The sequence below is a fragment of the Perognathus longimembris genome, chromosome 12, assembly GCF_023159225.1.
Source record: "Perognathus longimembris pacificus isolate PPM17 chromosome 12, ASM2315922v1, whole genome shotgun sequence".
Lineage (NCBI taxonomy): Eukaryota > Metazoa > Chordata > Mammalia > Rodentia > Heteromyidae > Perognathus > Perognathus longimembris.
The window spans coordinates 10,097,349-10,113,594 of NC_063172.1; the positions used below are offsets into that span (position 1 = coordinate 10,097,349).

At 47.2% G+C, this 16,246-nt stretch overlaps 1 long non-coding RNA gene across 3 annotated transcripts in view; it reads right to left on the reverse strand.

Annotated features, from left to right (window-relative positions):
• Window positions 1–2,830: 2,830 nt before the first annotated feature.
• LOC125360447 overlaps window positions 2,831–16,246 on the reverse strand; it is a 119,928-nt gene continuing 106,512 nt past the window's right edge. For all 3 annotated transcript variants that reach the window (XR_007212746.1, XR_007212744.1, XR_007212745.1), the window contains 2 exons: window positions 3,244–3,366; window positions 2,831–2,910 (listed from right to left, as the gene is read on the reverse strand). This is a non-coding gene — a long non-coding RNA (uncharacterized LOC125360447). The remainder of the gene's footprint in view (window positions 2,911–3,243; window positions 3,367–16,246) is intronic.

Here is a 16,246-nt window from a genome sequence, read left to right on the forward strand (position 1 = left end):
CAGATGTGTTCACTTATACTGGCTTTTTGAGGGGGGGGGGGTCAAGGAATTTTATTTCTGGCTTCCCCCACCTTTCCCCAGCATCACCAAGCATTTCGGATCAAGGATTTACGAATCACAGGTGTGGGCTGACTCATTTCTGAAAGTTTCCAGGTTGGAGAGGAGGGTGGGGGTAGGGCGGATCAAATACTGGGGAAACAATGTGATTGACAGGAGGGGAGGAGGGCACCTGGGAGGAGGGCAGATCAAATACCGGGGCGACAATGTCGCTGGCTGGGCTCCGACCTGCCACTGAACAGCTGACTCGTGTGCATGTTGTTAAAATGAAGGCAGCTGCTGGACACTGTGCAGGCAGGTCCTTTGTTAATTTATTCATGCTAATTGCTCATTTATAACATGCCGTTCGGAGCTCAGCATTGAGGAGGAGCACCACACACCGGGACCTTTCCCGTACGATGCAGCATACACACAGGCAGAGTAGTATTCAGGCACAAAAGCTTAGGGAAACCAGGAGTTGGGAGGGCTGGGGATCTAACTTAGCGGCAGCACACCCATCTAGCATGTGTGAGGCCCTGGGTTCGATCCGCACTACCACAACACTACTAAAGAGGCTGGAACAAGGAAAGCCAAATCCCCAGAGCCTACCCGACTCTGCCCGCTCTGCCCTTTGCACCTCCCGACACTGACCTTTCACCTGCAGCACCCCTCAGGGGGTGACACTCACAGCTCACATGGGAAAGCCTCACCAGGGGAACCCACCATGGGCGAGTGACTCAGAGCCCGGGAACCGTGTCCTCGCCCCCTCCCACACCAGACAACCCCAGAGCGCAGGGGCGAGAGCCTCACCGGTGAGTCATGCTGCTCAGGATCTTCTGGGGAGGTGGGGGGCTCGCTCAGAACCCTTGAAGGAGCAGGGTGCGTGCCACTAGAAGCCAGGCCAGCTGCCATTTTCCTGTGAAACGAGATTTTGTGGCTTTGGGTGGCATTTCTTGAAAAGGCTGTCGTACGAGTGGGTGATAGGAGACTCAGAAATGCCAGGTCAAATGCTCATAATGGATGATTTACCAGTGTTGACAGTTCCTTGATGAAACTCCTGGGTAATACAGAATCATAGTGTTCACAGAGACACCTGAAGAACATAAGCGACCCACCTAAGTAAACACACATAGGATTAAACAAACCTGGAAGTCCAATTCGGAGGTCTGTACTCATTTTCCTCTTCACTGCATTGCCTCATTTAGAATAAAAAGACCAAAGCAAGCACAGCGTAAAATTTGTTTTAAATGAATGGAAAAGCCATTAAAAAAAAAAAAAGAGGCAATATTTTGCTGGCCAATCCTGGTTGAGGACAAGGGAATGTTGGTCCCTCTGGCACATAATTCTAAGCTCCAAAGTAGGTGGCTGACTTAGATGAAATTTGGTATAGCTACTAACAGGTAGCGATGGATATCGTTCATTTGTGAACTTATGCAAAAGAAGGGATCTGGAAGTGTAATAGATTGAAAAACAGGTAAGAGTATTCATTTGGTCCAAGGGATAGGTGACATATCTGCTCACTGCGGTGGAACGATGCTATAATTAACACGGTTAACATGGACTGTATTCCTTGATAGACCACTTAGCATAACACGTGAAATGTAGAATACATTTTGTATGTCATAAGTCTGCAAAGAGTTCTTTGCGGGGGAAGGTACGCATAAAAGCACTTAAAATGCAATCTCCCTATTTTAGGTTTTTCCCAACGTAGCTGACGTGATAGACCTGTGACCAGGCCCAACTTCGCTCCTTTGAAATAGAGTCTGGCAGATGGACAGGAGCTAAAATCCTCCCAATTTCAGCTTTCCAAGCAGATATACTTAGAGGCATCAGCCAGCTTAAAACTGGCATTAATAAAATAAAAAAGGGGGAAGAGAAAATAGAAAGAAACAGGAGCTTAAGAATTTATCTTTCTGTTTATTCACTGTTTCAGCAACTACCATATGCCAGGCATGCAACAAGGTGAAAAGTTCAGCCTCTTCCCACAATCAGCATTTGAAGAAGGCAAAACAAAAAAAGGAAAGAAGATGATCTTCACATTTCTTGGGGAAATCCAGAAGGCCAAAGCAGGGTCCCCAGGAAATTCTGCACTGGCTGCCATCTTGAAACACAGTGATTAATGGCCTCCATTTGAAAGAGGACGAGTCCTTGTGATTTTTAAAAGGAATCCCCATTGTTTCTTGGTTTTAGAGTTTGAAGTAGAATAGCACAAAGGGTGAAATTTGAAGCTCTCAACTACTTAGCCTCACAAACAGAGGGGTGGAGGTGGTTGTGGTGCTCGTTAAGGACACCTGCTCCTTGCGCGTTTTCTATCAGTCTATATGGTTTACTCGGCTAGGCTAGAAAGGGCCTCTACCACAACTGCTGTTTGCATTTCAATTTCTAAAAATAAAATCATGGGAAGCCTGGAGTTAAAGAAAGAAATGGCTATACGCAGCCGTCTCAGAGAGATGATTCATTCAGAGAGCAAGATGTGAAGCATTTGAATTGAATTACCTAAGAGCTGAAATTGAGGGCAAATCTCTCCTTGTAGCCACTGCTGTATAATTACCATCCTAATGGAATCCCTTTAAAACCAAGGCAGTCCAACAAGTAAGTTTAATTGAAAATAAAATTTTCACACCCACTATTCTGTCAAAAACCACATTCAATGAAGATAGCTCAGCCGTGACCAAATCACGAATGCAATGCGTCTGGGGTGACAGGAGACAGGGGGAGAAGGGGAGGGATGCTATCTCCTTTAGGGCAAGTTTCCAGGCTCAGTTTTCCAGTTCTGTAGATTTTTTTAAAGTAAGTCTTTTGGAACAAGGTGTTGAATTCTCTCTGGTCCAGTGTTACTCCTGTGTGTCTCCTATACAATTTCATCACAGTCTCCTGAAAAGAAGAAGGAGGATTAGAATCTGGAAGGAAGGAGGGGAAGGAGGGGAGAGGGGAGAGGAGGGAGAGAAGAGGGGAGAGGAGAAAGGGGGGAGGAGAGAGGGGAGAGGAGAGAGGGGAAAGGAAGGGGAGGGGAAGGAATAAGAGCAGAGGAAGGGAGGGGAGGGAAGAAGGGAGAGGGAAAAGAGGAGAGGGGAGAGAGGAGGGGAAGGGAGAGAAGGGAAAGGGGGAGAGGGAGGGGAGGGGAGGGGAGAGGAGAGGAACCACTGGACATGCAATTCTCCCCTCACCCATCCAGTACACATTCTGCCTTAGGAAGATCACACTTACCCATCAGCTGACAACTTTTGACAGTGCCCCAGAGCTGCCCTTAGCCTGTGGACGTCCATCTCTGCCACTTATCGCAGTGTGACCTCCGAGTTCCTTCCCATCTCTGAGCAGTAGTTTTCTCGTCTAGAGGGGAAACACAAAGATTATTAATTCCCACATCTTCCCTCTGTGAGGAGGGATGGACAGGTCCCATCTTTGCCACCCACAGTGTTTGAACTAGCAGCTGCATAAACCAGGCGCCAAGGATTCGCGCAGAAACTCAACCCTAACCAGAAAAATTGGCCAAGATGCTGCTGGTGAGAACCCTGGGCCATGTCTCAGGTGTGTGCTCTTCCGCCAAGTAACCACTAGCAGTGGTCTGGACTACATGTCTTTGTGATCCATGGGCCAGAGTGTTTCTTTAGAAAACTGTGATGTGGTCTTTGACTGTGAATTGATGCTCTTGTTGAGGGACTGTGCACACTCCTGAAGGTACAGCCCAGCACTGGAATCAGACACGGAGGTTCAAATTGCGGACCTGCTAATCAGAGAGGTCAGGTGTGTGGTAAGCTGATTCCTAGGAGCCTTTCCAGTTTCTTTATTCTTAAAAGTAGTGCTGAGCAACTGGTGACTCACGCCTACAATCCAAGCTACTCAGAAGGCTGAGATCTGGGGAATACGTCTCAAAGCCAGCCCAGCAAGTGAAGTCTGTGAGACTCTTTCCTCCAGTGAAACGGCATCAAGCCAGAAGTGGAGGTGTGGCTCAAGTGGAAGAGTGCTAGCCCTGAGCAAAAAGCCCTGTGAGAGCACCAAGACAGGAGTTCAAGACCCAATACTGACACATACCAAAAAAAAAAAAATGGTGACGACAGCAGCCATTATTAGATTTACTAATCTACTTGTGAACAGTACTTTTCTTCTAGGTGCACAAATGTGAAAGCCACGGGTGAGAAAGGCCAAGCTGCCTGCCAAGGACAACTCTACTAATAAATGTCATAAGACTCCGGCAACCGTTGGGGTGGAGCCCAGGACATCACAGTACAGACAAGTTCATGGAGGGCTGACAGATTTCTACGAGATTTTAGAAGCAGAATGCGTACCAGAACACTCAATAAATTATAACAATTGGAAACTGCTTCAAAATTAGTTTCTTTGAACCATGCACTGGTGGCTCACACTTGGAATCTTAGCTACTCAAGAGGCCGAGATCTGAGCATAACGGTTTGAATCTAGCCTGAGCAGAAAAGTCCATGACTCTGATCTCCATTAAACTACTCAGAAAAAGCCAGAAGTGGCTCAAGTGGCAGAACGCTAACCTTGAGCAAAAGAAGATCAAGGACAGCACCCAGACCCCAAGTTCAAGCCTGAGGACCTACACATCCATACAAAACTAATTGGTTTCTATGGTGAAGCTCTGCTGGAGGAGCAGCTGCTGATTGCATAAGCACTGTTCTCTGGCAGCTGGTATCAGAGTCATGCACAGGGCTGGGAGACAGGTGCTGCTCTGCTCTTTGAATCCTCATATTGCCCTCTGAAGGGATGGCCCACAGAAACCTAAGCAGGGGCATCTGGGTTACAACCAATCTGTGGTCTACTTGGCAAGAAGAACGGCCATTGCCAAAACGAACTGGACAGATCGAATCTCCAAGACATTGGACACGTGTGGGCTGACACTTCATTGGAACTTCTCTACAAATGTTCAGTGGATCAGATCTGGGGAAGATCCTTTGTATGAATACACCAACCAATGTACAAACAAACAAAAAACTGGAAGAAGTAGAAATCTGGTACAAGAGACAGTTGGCTGCTGAGTAGCCAATCAACATGTCTTCTCTTCCTTATTAAAATAGCCCCAGTTCTGCTTAGGTTTAGGGCTCAAAAGTAGTACAGTAATACCACAGTATTGATGATCGATTACATGCAGTTTTGACCAAGTAAGATACAAAAATAATGTTCTTGAGAGACAAAGGATAAAAGATGAGCCAATGCGGGCTGGGGATATAGCCTAGTGGCAAGAGTGCCTGCCTCGGATACACGAGGCCCTAGGTTCGATTCCCCAGCACCACATATACAGAAAACGGCCAGAAGCGGCGCTGTGGCTCAAGTGGCAGAGTGCTAGCCTTGAGCGGGAAGAAGCCAGGGACAGTGCTCAGGCCCTGAGTCCAAGGCCCAGGACTGGCCAAAAAAAAAAATTAAAAAAAAATGAGCCAATGCAACAGCACTATTTACAAAACTGAACAACTTGTGAGAAGGGGGGAGGGAAGTGAAGGGGGGGGGAAGGTAACAAGTTGGTTAAGAAATGTACTCACTGCCAGGGCTGGGAATATGACCTAGTGGTAGAATGCTTGACTCACATACATGAAGCCCCGGGTTCGATTCCTCAGCACCACATATATAGAAAAAGCCAGGGACAGCGCTCAGGCCCTGAGTTCAAGCCCCAGGACTGGCAAAAAAAAAAAAAAAAAAAAGGGAATGTACTCACTTGCCTTTCATACTTGCCTTCATACACTTTCATACACTTGCCTCTCATACTCACATATGAAAACTGTAACCCCTCTGTACATCACTTTGACAACAAATACATCAAATTTTAAATTAAGTTTAAAAAATTATGTTCTGGGCTGGGAATATGGCCTCGTGGCAAGAGTGCTTGCCTCCCATACATGAAGCGCTAGGTTCGATTCCTCAGCACCACATATATAGAAAACAGCCAGAAGTGGTGCTGTGGCTCAGGTGGCAGAGTGCTCGCCTTGAGCAAAAAGAAGCCAGGGACAGTGTTCAGGCCCTGAGTTCAAGGCCCAGAACTGGCAAAAAAAAAAAAATTATCTTTTCTTTTTTTAATTTCTTTTTCCTTTTTTTGGTGCCAGTCCTGGGGCTTGAGCTCTGCCCCAGAGCTTTCTTTGCTCAAGGCTAGTGCTTGCTCTACCACCTGAGCCACAGAACCACTTCTGGATTTTGGGTGGTTAATTGGAAATACGAGTCTCAGGGACTTTCCTGCCCATGCTGTCTTTGAACCACAATCTTCAGATCTCATCCACCTGAGTGGTTAGGATTACAGGCATGAGTCGCCACGACCTGGCTCAAAAATAATTTGATAAAGATAAATAAATAAGGAAGTGGAGCTGTGGATCAAACTGGTAGAACACTAGCATTGAGCAAAAGAGCTCAGGGAGAGTGCTCAGGCCCTGAGTTCAAGCCCCATGACAAAAAAAAAAGAGAAAAATAAATAAATAAATAAGAGAACAAAATATTTTAATTCCTACATGCACATTACACATGATGTAAAAAAGTTCTCAGTCCATTTCACATTGCTGTCAGGTGTGTTTAAATTGTCGTGCAATCTTCGGAGTATTTCCCCGTATATAATTTTGGAAAATATGACTTCCAAAAAAGAAAAGCAAAGTAAACGTGAATGTGCTTAATTAGAAATTTGGTAAAAGATGTTATGTGTTCAATGGAAGATGAGTGGCAGTATGGGGAAAACTGACTTAGGCATCTGCGGTAGAGTACCGAACTCTGAGCATCTTAGCATTGGTGGGATTTCCTCAGTGGTGATCTTCCTGGAAACATATATCCGTGAATAATGAGGGCTTTCCTGCCCATGGCAAGAGGCCATCCTGAAACAGCCAGGAAAACCCTGTCTTCTCTGACAGGGACTGGCTAGGAGGACAACTGGCCCAGATTGGCCAATGAGGCATAAGGAAAGTCTACAGTGGCCATCATGGCCACATGGTCGAATGTGTCCTTGCCATATACATGACAGACGACACCAGATGCTAGGAGAAGTCACGGGAAACAGAAACCCTTGAGCACGGCTGATGGAGGTGCTAAGTGGTACAGTCATTCGGGGGTAACCATGTGCCAGGGCCTGTGAAGTTACGTGTGCAAGTGTGCTATGACTCATTTGCATTAGTGCTGGGTCCACACCAGAGAAACTCTCCTACAGTCCACAGAACAGGTGTGCAGCGTTCATTCCAAACTCGGGCCCAGGGAACTAGCATCCTCCAGGAGGGCACAGGAGCCGTAAACAGGCAGGAGCTACGGCAGGCACCAAGGCTGGAGGGCTGGAGTTGGCCTGTGGGTGGGTTGAGTATGTCCTCCAAGGCGCAGAGGCCCGAAGCCTGGTCCTCAGAGCTGTGATGATGACGGGGATGGGGTGGAGGGGGATGAGACCTTACTCCATGTTCCAGGGAGCTCCTACCAGTGAAGTCCTCCAGGGTGACAGATCCAACCTCACCTCGCAGGCTGCATCCATCAGGAGGGGCCCGCTAGGCTGCGCTAACATGTATCCCTACATTTCAGCTTGTCTAGCTGTGCTGGATGAATTGACATAAAAAACTTTTGTGTACAGCATGACTATTTCTATTTTATAGCTTTTTCTCTTGTTTGGGTTTGTTTTATTTTTTCCTTTTTTGCTTGTAAACCAACAGTTTTATCTGTTCTCAAACTTGTTTGTGATTCAGTGAAACAGGGATAAGTCCTAGGCACTATATATTGCACTTAACTGACCAAATGGACCTAGCTAAGAATATTGTTAATATATATGTATACATATATTAATGTATACATGTATATTCATATTACATATGCTTGCATATATGTATACATATAGGCAATGATATATTTTACATATACATAGAATATATGTATATGTGCATATATTATATATAATACACACACACACACACACACACACACACACACACACACACACACACACACACAGCTGCTGGAACTCAGACTCTCTGAGCTAGAAAATCAAACGGAAGCCCAAACCTGCATTTTAGGAAATTTCCCAGGTGATGGTTTGCAAAGTAAAGTCTGAAATCCAATGCCACTTAAAGGACCTGAGAGAGGGAAAAGGATGAAAAGGATGGCAGCTAGGAGGCTGGAGATTCGCTCTAGAGGGGACTGTCGAAAGCAGGTGAAAAGGACAGTGGTGAAGGCTCCTGTTCTGCATGTGTGCAAATGTGTGTGCACTGTGTGTTCTACCGGGAGAAACAAGTTTGCAAAACCATGGCTCGCCATCTGCAGAGCCCCTCTTCCAGCCCTGGTCAAGAATGCTCACACTCGATCTGACAGTGTTCACAATCCTAACATGCACGAGGAGTTACCTTCCCCACACAGCAAAGGGGCACACCCGACAACCTGGCCACAGCTGTCAGGGACCCGGAGTCATCCAGATGTTTGCCAAATGTCACCAGCTCTACCTTCACTAATTCCACCAATCAGCAGTCTTAATTCAATGGGGGGGGGGAATTTTATGTTGTTTCCTTTGAATCTGACTTAAAATTGTACGCGAGGTGCTACACAACATTTTGCAGTGCACGTAATATGTTGGAATGACTCAATGGTTACTGATTACATCTAGTGTCTCGGCATTTTTCAGGAATTATAGCTACTGTGTGGTTAACTAGCTTTCTCCAACTAATTGCTCCTGCCTAACATGAAATTTTGTGTCCTCCGACACAAACTCTCCCATTTTCCAATCACCTCTGGGACTATTCACCAACTCTAGTTTTTTGTTGTTGGTTTTTTTTTTTTGGTATTCTTTTAGATTCAACATGTGAATGAGATCACATCACTTTTATCTTTCTCTGCCTGGCTTGGGCTACATATATCAAACACACATGCATATATATGAGAATAATGACTTGAAATGCAGCCCAGCAATGAGAAATCATGGAGTCTGTACTATTGAAGGCGGCTTTCCAAGGCCCCAGGAAGGCAGGTCACAGTTGGAGAAGGACTCAGTAGGTACCCAAACCCCCCCCACCCCCCTAAGCCTCATATGAGGAAGAGTATATTCTGCCTCATTCTTCTGAGAGGAAACCAAAACAGGGACTAAACCTGTGACTTGCCTCAGGACCTAGGAGATCTCACCCTGACCTTACTGACCTCAAGAGTCACACTGTGCTGCTTTGAAAGTTCATAAGATTTTTGATTAGGTGCTGATGGCACATTCCTATAATCTCAGCTACTCGGAAAGCTGAGATCTGAGAATTCAAGATGGAAGTTCAAAGCGAGCCTGGGCAGGAAAGTCCATGAGGCTCTCTTTCCAATTAATTAGTTAAAGAAAAAAAAGCTGGACTGGAAGTGTGGCTCAAGAGGTAGAACACCAGCCATGAGCAAGCACGACAAGTGAGAGTGTGAAGCCATCCATCAAGCCACAGGACCGGTACACACACACCAAGTTCTTTTGATATAAGTATCGAAGTTGGTGTGGTGAGGTGTGAGCCTGTTCTACAGAGAGGGGCCCAAAGATCTTCCTAGTTAAAGAAAAACCCAAAATATTTCATAACAATTCAGTTCATGAGCAATGAATGGCTATGAGAAAAAATAAGTAACAGATGAAGAAGAAAACTGTAATCCCATTACCACCACTCCAAATATTATATACTTCTACACATTTGCATATTTTCTAGCCTACACATAGAATGCAATTTTTACCAAAGTTGTACAGTTTTTTTTTTTTTTAAAACACGGATGGCTAGTGGTGCTTTCCCAGTGCTAATTGGTGCATTCATGCTGACACACACATTGCTTTGCAGGTTCCAATAGAGAATAGGAGCCTTTCACCTTTACTTTTCTTTGTTTCCTATGAACTGTGTCTCTACCATCAAGTCATTTAGCAAGGGTGTTTTACTGAGAGGACTTTGTAGAAACGCTATGTTTTGGTGCATACCGTGGCCTTGAGAAACAGAAACACCAATTGAATTGGCATCCATTTCCTCATAGATGAAAATAAAGAATGGGGCTTAAGAGCAACTAATAGAAAATGATGCAGTAATTTTACTCTTGATGCCAAAGGGAAATAAATGCAGCTGGAATGCCCACCCTCAGCCCCTCCCCATCCAGGCAGCTCCATGACAAATTCTAGCTGAGAGAGTGGAAAATAGCCTCCTTTGCTCCCCCTCCGGTGCTAACGAGGCTCCCCACGGAGACGTAATTAATTGCATTCAATTAAGAGCCTTGCGCACTTGGCCCTGTGTCCACGGGAAAGTAGGTAAGAGCATCAGCCAGTTGCCCCGCATGATGATCGAGAGATCTGTATTTCTTAGCCCCTCCATCTACACTCAGCATCAGCCAATTGCACCGCACAATGATCGAGAGACCTGTATTCTTAGCCCCTGCATCTACACTCCTCGTCTGTGCCGTTTTCTTTAAGTTAGGCATAACTGAGGCACAGGGAAATGGCCAGCCTAAGTCTGACACATTAACCCACCTCAAATGCACCATAGCACCAAGGCAGAACATTTCCTCCACCGCAAAGGTGTCCCTGTACATTTCCCAGGGGCTTCTGCCCACTTCCCAGAGGGACCCGCCACTGATTTCTAATACCACATCAGTCTCACATGTTCTAAAAATGCCTGCAAGTGGAATTGTGTTTCAGACGGGCATGACCAGTGAGCAAGAACAGACAACGTCTAATGGAAAGGCAGACAGACAGTGTCTGCACTTTGGAAAACAGTCAAGCAGTTCTGCAAAAAGGTGATAAACAATTACCATACAAACCAACAGCTCCACTTGCAGATAGACGCATACCTCAGGCCAAAGAAAGCACAAGCCCAGCAGAAACCTGTGCGTAAACCTACATTAGCAGTGTATTCCAGACGACGGAAACCGCCCAGTGCAAAGAAATGAAGAAATACAACAGGCTGAACCCACCCAATGGAATAGTTTCTAAGCACACACACACACGGAATATGGGCTGGGTACAGGTGGCTCACGCACTGTACTCCTGGCTACTCAGGAGGTTGAGTGTAGAGGACTGCAGAAAAGCTTGTGAGATACTACCTCGAAAATAACTAGCAAAAAGCAGACATGGAGGTGTGGCGCAAGTGACAGAGGGCCAGCATAGCAAGCGAAAGGCCCTGAGCAAAAGCTCAGTATTACATGAGCCGAGCAGAAGGGGCCAATCACAAAAGACTGTCATGCGTGTCACACTTACGTGAAGTGCCTACCACAGACCAGCTCGTACTAAGGGAAAGGAGATTCATGGGTAACAATGGCTAAGGAAGAAGAGAATTGTGAGGCGATAACTAAAGAGTACAGACATTCTTTCTGCGATGATAAAGACATCTTAAGGTGGAAATGTTATATGCCACTTCTATCTCAAAAAAAGCGATTTTAAAACGAATTTTGAGCATCCATAGAAGTGCTGCTTGGAGACAAATACACAGGCCATGCATCCGTCCATTCGAGTTGCTACACCTCTGAGTGAGAACAGGTGCTTTCAGATTTTTCTTCTGGCAGAGGCGGTGCTGCGACAGGTGCTCCCACACTTCCAAAGTGACTTGGCTGGTAAGTTAGCATGGTTAGTTGCTAATTCCTCCATCCAACCCATCCCCTTGGAAGGACCCCCACTCAAGTCAGGGACCAGGGCATGCAGCGCAGAAACAAGGTGGGCGAGACAGAAGTTTCCTGTTGAGGGCAGAGGCCAGCCGGGTCACGCAGCCATTGCTCAGAAAGGCACAGAGAGTCTAGGGTACGGCCGAGAGGACAAGGAGGGCAGGATGCCTCACAACATGTCCACACCGCCTTGGAGCGCACGCACACACTCAGCTAGCAAGCCCGGGACAGGACTCCTGGTTCCCGGGAGGAGATGGGTGTTGGCGCCCGCAGCAAAGCAGGTGCTCTTCTGCATCTGCAGGGCAGGTAGCCCCTGGAAGCAGCTATGAGGACACGTGGGCTTGGAAAACACTCCGGAAGTGACAAGGCCCCGCACACCCAACAGGGAAGACTTAATCTTCACATCCACACCCCTTTCTGCAAGGCTGACAACCCGGAATTTAAATCGTGACAAATGCCACACCACGCAGGGGAGAAAACATGTTTATGCACTGAAGACGGCAGGGCGACGCAGGGAGATGGATGCGGGGAGCCACGGAGCTCCAGGTCACCGCGCCTCCGCCTCCCTCCCAGGGCGCCCATCTTCTGCCTCCCCGTGCCGCCAGCCTCAGGGCGCCACCTGACCTTCCGGCACCTTGTTTGCAACCCCAAGGACGAGCTTTACAAATTGTAAATTGGATGCCAGATTTTCTTCACCTGGTTTAAAGGGTTTTTGTTTATTTGTTTTGTTTTTGTTGCCAGTCCTGGGCCTTGAACTCAGGGCCTGAGCACTGTCCCTGGCTTCTCTTTGCTCAAGGCTAGCACTCTACCTCTTGAGCCACAGAGCCACTTCCGGCTTTTTAAAAAAATATATATATGTGGTGCTGAGGAATCGGACCCAGGGCTTCATGTATATGAGGCGAGCACTGTACCACTAGGCCATATTCCCAGCCCCCCGCCTCCACCTTTGAAAGCAATCCTCACAGGCCAGACCTGAGGATGGGGGAAGAAATGGCTTTCCAGCAAGGTGGGACGGGTTTGAGATCTGTGTCTGTCTGTAAGTGATCTGTCATTTCCTGGTGCCCCGGGGGGATGGGGGGAAAACAAGTCATGATGAAGGGGAGACCCTGGTGGTCTGACCGATCTCACCCTGGAGAGGGGACCTGGTCTCTCCAGGGAGATAGGATAATAGGACAGAACAACCACACAGAAGACTGGCTTGGCCCTCAGCATCCCATGAGGTCATAGCTGTACACGGGAGGAATACTCCAGACTATTCTGGGTAGGAAGAGGACTAGGACTTAACATCCAGTGAAGAAGGTGCCAAGGGAGGGAACACAGGCCAGCCAGGGCCAGCTGGGAGCAGAAGCAGCACCCGCCAATTTCCATGGCAACCGGCCAAGCAGCTGGCAGAATATTCCAGACCTCTCTGACTAAAGAGGCCTAGGACTGGATGCAGTAGCATTCTGAAGTTTCAAAGACACACCTGCACATACCTTCTGGTGTTTCCCAAGTACAGGCCCCAGAGCTGCTTGTGCGGGAAGAACGGCACTGGGAGGCGGCCCAAGTTCAAGACCCACCTGAGGACCAACTCTCTGGCCTAACTTTAAATTTTTCTCACACGAGTACCAGTGCTTGACCCAGGGTAAAGAGACGACTAGTCCTTAAGAGCTATGCATGAAAGGGGCTGGGAATGTGGCTTAGTGGTAGAGGGCTTGCCTAGCATGCATGAAGCCCTGGGTTCCATTCCTCAGTACCACATACACAGAGAAAAACCCGGAAGTGGCGCTGTGGCTCAAGTGGTAGAGTGCTAGCCTGGAGCAAAAGAAGCTCAGGGACAGTGCCCAGGTCCAGAGTTCAAGCCCCAGGACTGGCAAAAAGAAATAAAACAGAGGAAAAAAAAAAAGAGCTATGCATGAAAGAACTAAACTCTATGAATAGAAATACACACATACTATATATGTATAAATCTGTGTATATATACACATATGTACTTACACATCTTTATGCTATATGCTCAGTCACATATGCATACACACGCATACGTATATATGTACACCCACTGCAGCATATACTGTCAGGTGCACACACTCACCTCTGATTATTCCTTGCAAAAGTTCTGCTCTGCTAATACAATCCCTATACCCCGGTAGGAACAAGTGGTAGGGAGGAAGTGAGAGCCTTTCCTAGGGTCACACTGCCGGCTAGTCAGAGACACAAGTCGCATTTGGAAAGGGCTAAATTCCAGAGCTCAGAGGTGCGAAAACAACTGCTTCCTGCAATAACAGTGAGTCACTGATGGAATCTCAGACACACAGAGTCTCCTACAAATCCTGCCTCTTCTCCTCCTATTGGTTACACCACCCACTTCTACTGCAGTTCTTACCCAAAAGATGCCCTTCTGCCATTCACACCCCCCCCCAAAGGAGCCACAGTCAATGCCCCCCCCCCCCACCTTGTTATTCAAAGCAGAGTGCAGAAGGGCTCAGGGCTCGGGAGTTATCGCTCACTGGATTTTGTTTTCCTGCACCCACAGAAGCCAGCCATTTCCTTCAAAACTGGTATCAGCCAGGCCAGGAAGTTGCTCTTTCCCTGATCTATGCGGTAAGCCGGGAGATCAGAGAGCGCTGTGGGATGCGTGCATGGAGCAGACCTCTGAGGCTGCAGGCCTCCGGGCTTAGCCAGTCCCCTGTGCCAGTGCAGCCGCGTCTGCCAAGAGTCCATTAGGACAATGCCTCAGAAGCCTTCCCAGCGGCCTAGAGGACCTGTGCTCTGCTCCAACGCCACTTTCATGACACCCTTTCCATCTCAGAAACCCACTGCCCACTTAGGCTCCCAGTGATAATCCGCCAGGTGTGGCTCCAACAATGCCGCACCAACCCCCACTCTGGAACTCCTCCGATGAGAAGCACTTTGTCTCATTCAACGGTCCATCTCACCATCTCCTACAGACAGTCTCTTCAGTAGAGCAAAGCCTTTCTGGAAGCAGGGGCTGCGTGCATGTCAGGTAGGAGACCCTCTCTCATTTTCACCCCCCAGATAAATAGCATTTCAGGTACGTGAGGTGTCATTTTAAAGGCCTGGGCTGGGTTGGGAGAGGCAACCTTATAGCCACCTAAATAAATTTGCTTACAATAAAGGAAATTATTCTGGATTATTCTGTGGTCCCAAAGGTTGTCTGAAGAGCCTTTAAAAATGGAAGAAAGAAACTAGGTATGGTGAGGTAGGCTTGCAGTCTCAAGTACTTGGGAAAGCTGAGGCAGAAGGGCCTCTGGAGCTCAAGTTTGAAGCCAGCCTGGGAAACATAGTAACTGTTTCGAAAGAAACAGACAAAAATCAGGAGGAAGAAGGGGGGAAGCAGGGAAGGGGAGAAAAGGAAGGAAAGAGGGAGGGAGGGAAGAAGAGGGAAAGAAGAAAAGGAAGAAGGGGAAAAGGGAAGGGAGAGAAAAGGGGAAGGAAGGAAGATATGAAAGAAGGAAAGAGGAAGAGGAGGAGGGAAAGAGGAGATAATAAAAACAGGAGAAGGAAGCAGAGGAGTCAGGGAAGCTGTCACTGTGGAGGAAACAGGGCCACGTAATATTGTTGATTCTGGAGACGGAGAAGGATGAGCACATGAAGAAAGCAGTTTGTCCCCTGGAATCTTTGGAAGTAACACAATCTTCTGTTAACATGTAAGAACCTTGTCACGCTTCTACAGATGTGCAAGACAACATACCTCTGTGTTAAGCCACTGGGTTGAGAAGGCTTCATGTCATCACCAGGAAAGGAACATGAGGCCAACAAAACTCATGAGGCGAACAGCTTCTCACGGACCAAAGCAAGTCACATGGCTACGGCCAAAGTGAAGAAGCGCAAGCTACCCACACTGACATCACAGTAAGGGGATGAATGCAAACCTTCTTATGATTTTTTTTTTTTGGGGGGGGGTCAGTTGTAGGGCTTGAAATCATCAGGACCTGGGCGCTGTCCCTGAGTCTCTTTGCTCTCAAGGCTAGTGCTCTACCACTTGAGCCACACTGCCACTTCTGGTTTGTGTGAGTGGTTAATTGGAGATAGGAGTCTCACAGGGACTTTTCTGCCTGGGTTGGCTTTGAACTGCGATCCTCAGATCTCAGCCTCCTGAGTAGTTAGGATTCTAGGTGTAAGCCATCTGCTCCTAAATGCATAATTTCTTAATGGAGGAGTGAAGAACTGCACCCAGGAAGGAGTTCAGTCTCTAACAGATAATAAGCACTACTGCTAGCATCTCATTTTACAGAGGGGGAAACAAAGTCAGAACCCTTAATGTGTATTGGAACCAGGGAAGGGAAAGGGAACACCAAAATTGAGAGACAAAGGATAAAAATACAAAAACCATTGCAATAGCGATACTTACAAAACCAATTGGTGTAAACTGTACAACTCATGGGGGGCGGGGAGGGAACTGGGGATGGGGGTGAAGGGGGGGAAAATGAGGGAGGAGGTAACAAGTTGGATAAGAAATGTACTTGCCTTACATATGAAACTGTGACCCCTCTGTACTTCACTTTGACAATAAAGAGAAAAAAATATTATCTCTTTCCACTTAGAAGTGAGAAGAAAAAAAAAAGCAGCTCATCCACAATCACACCATTGGTAAATAAAGGAGCCAGGATTAGAAGCCAAGCAACCTGGCTTCAGAGTGCTGGTGAGGAATTTCTTTCTGCTGTTGAGT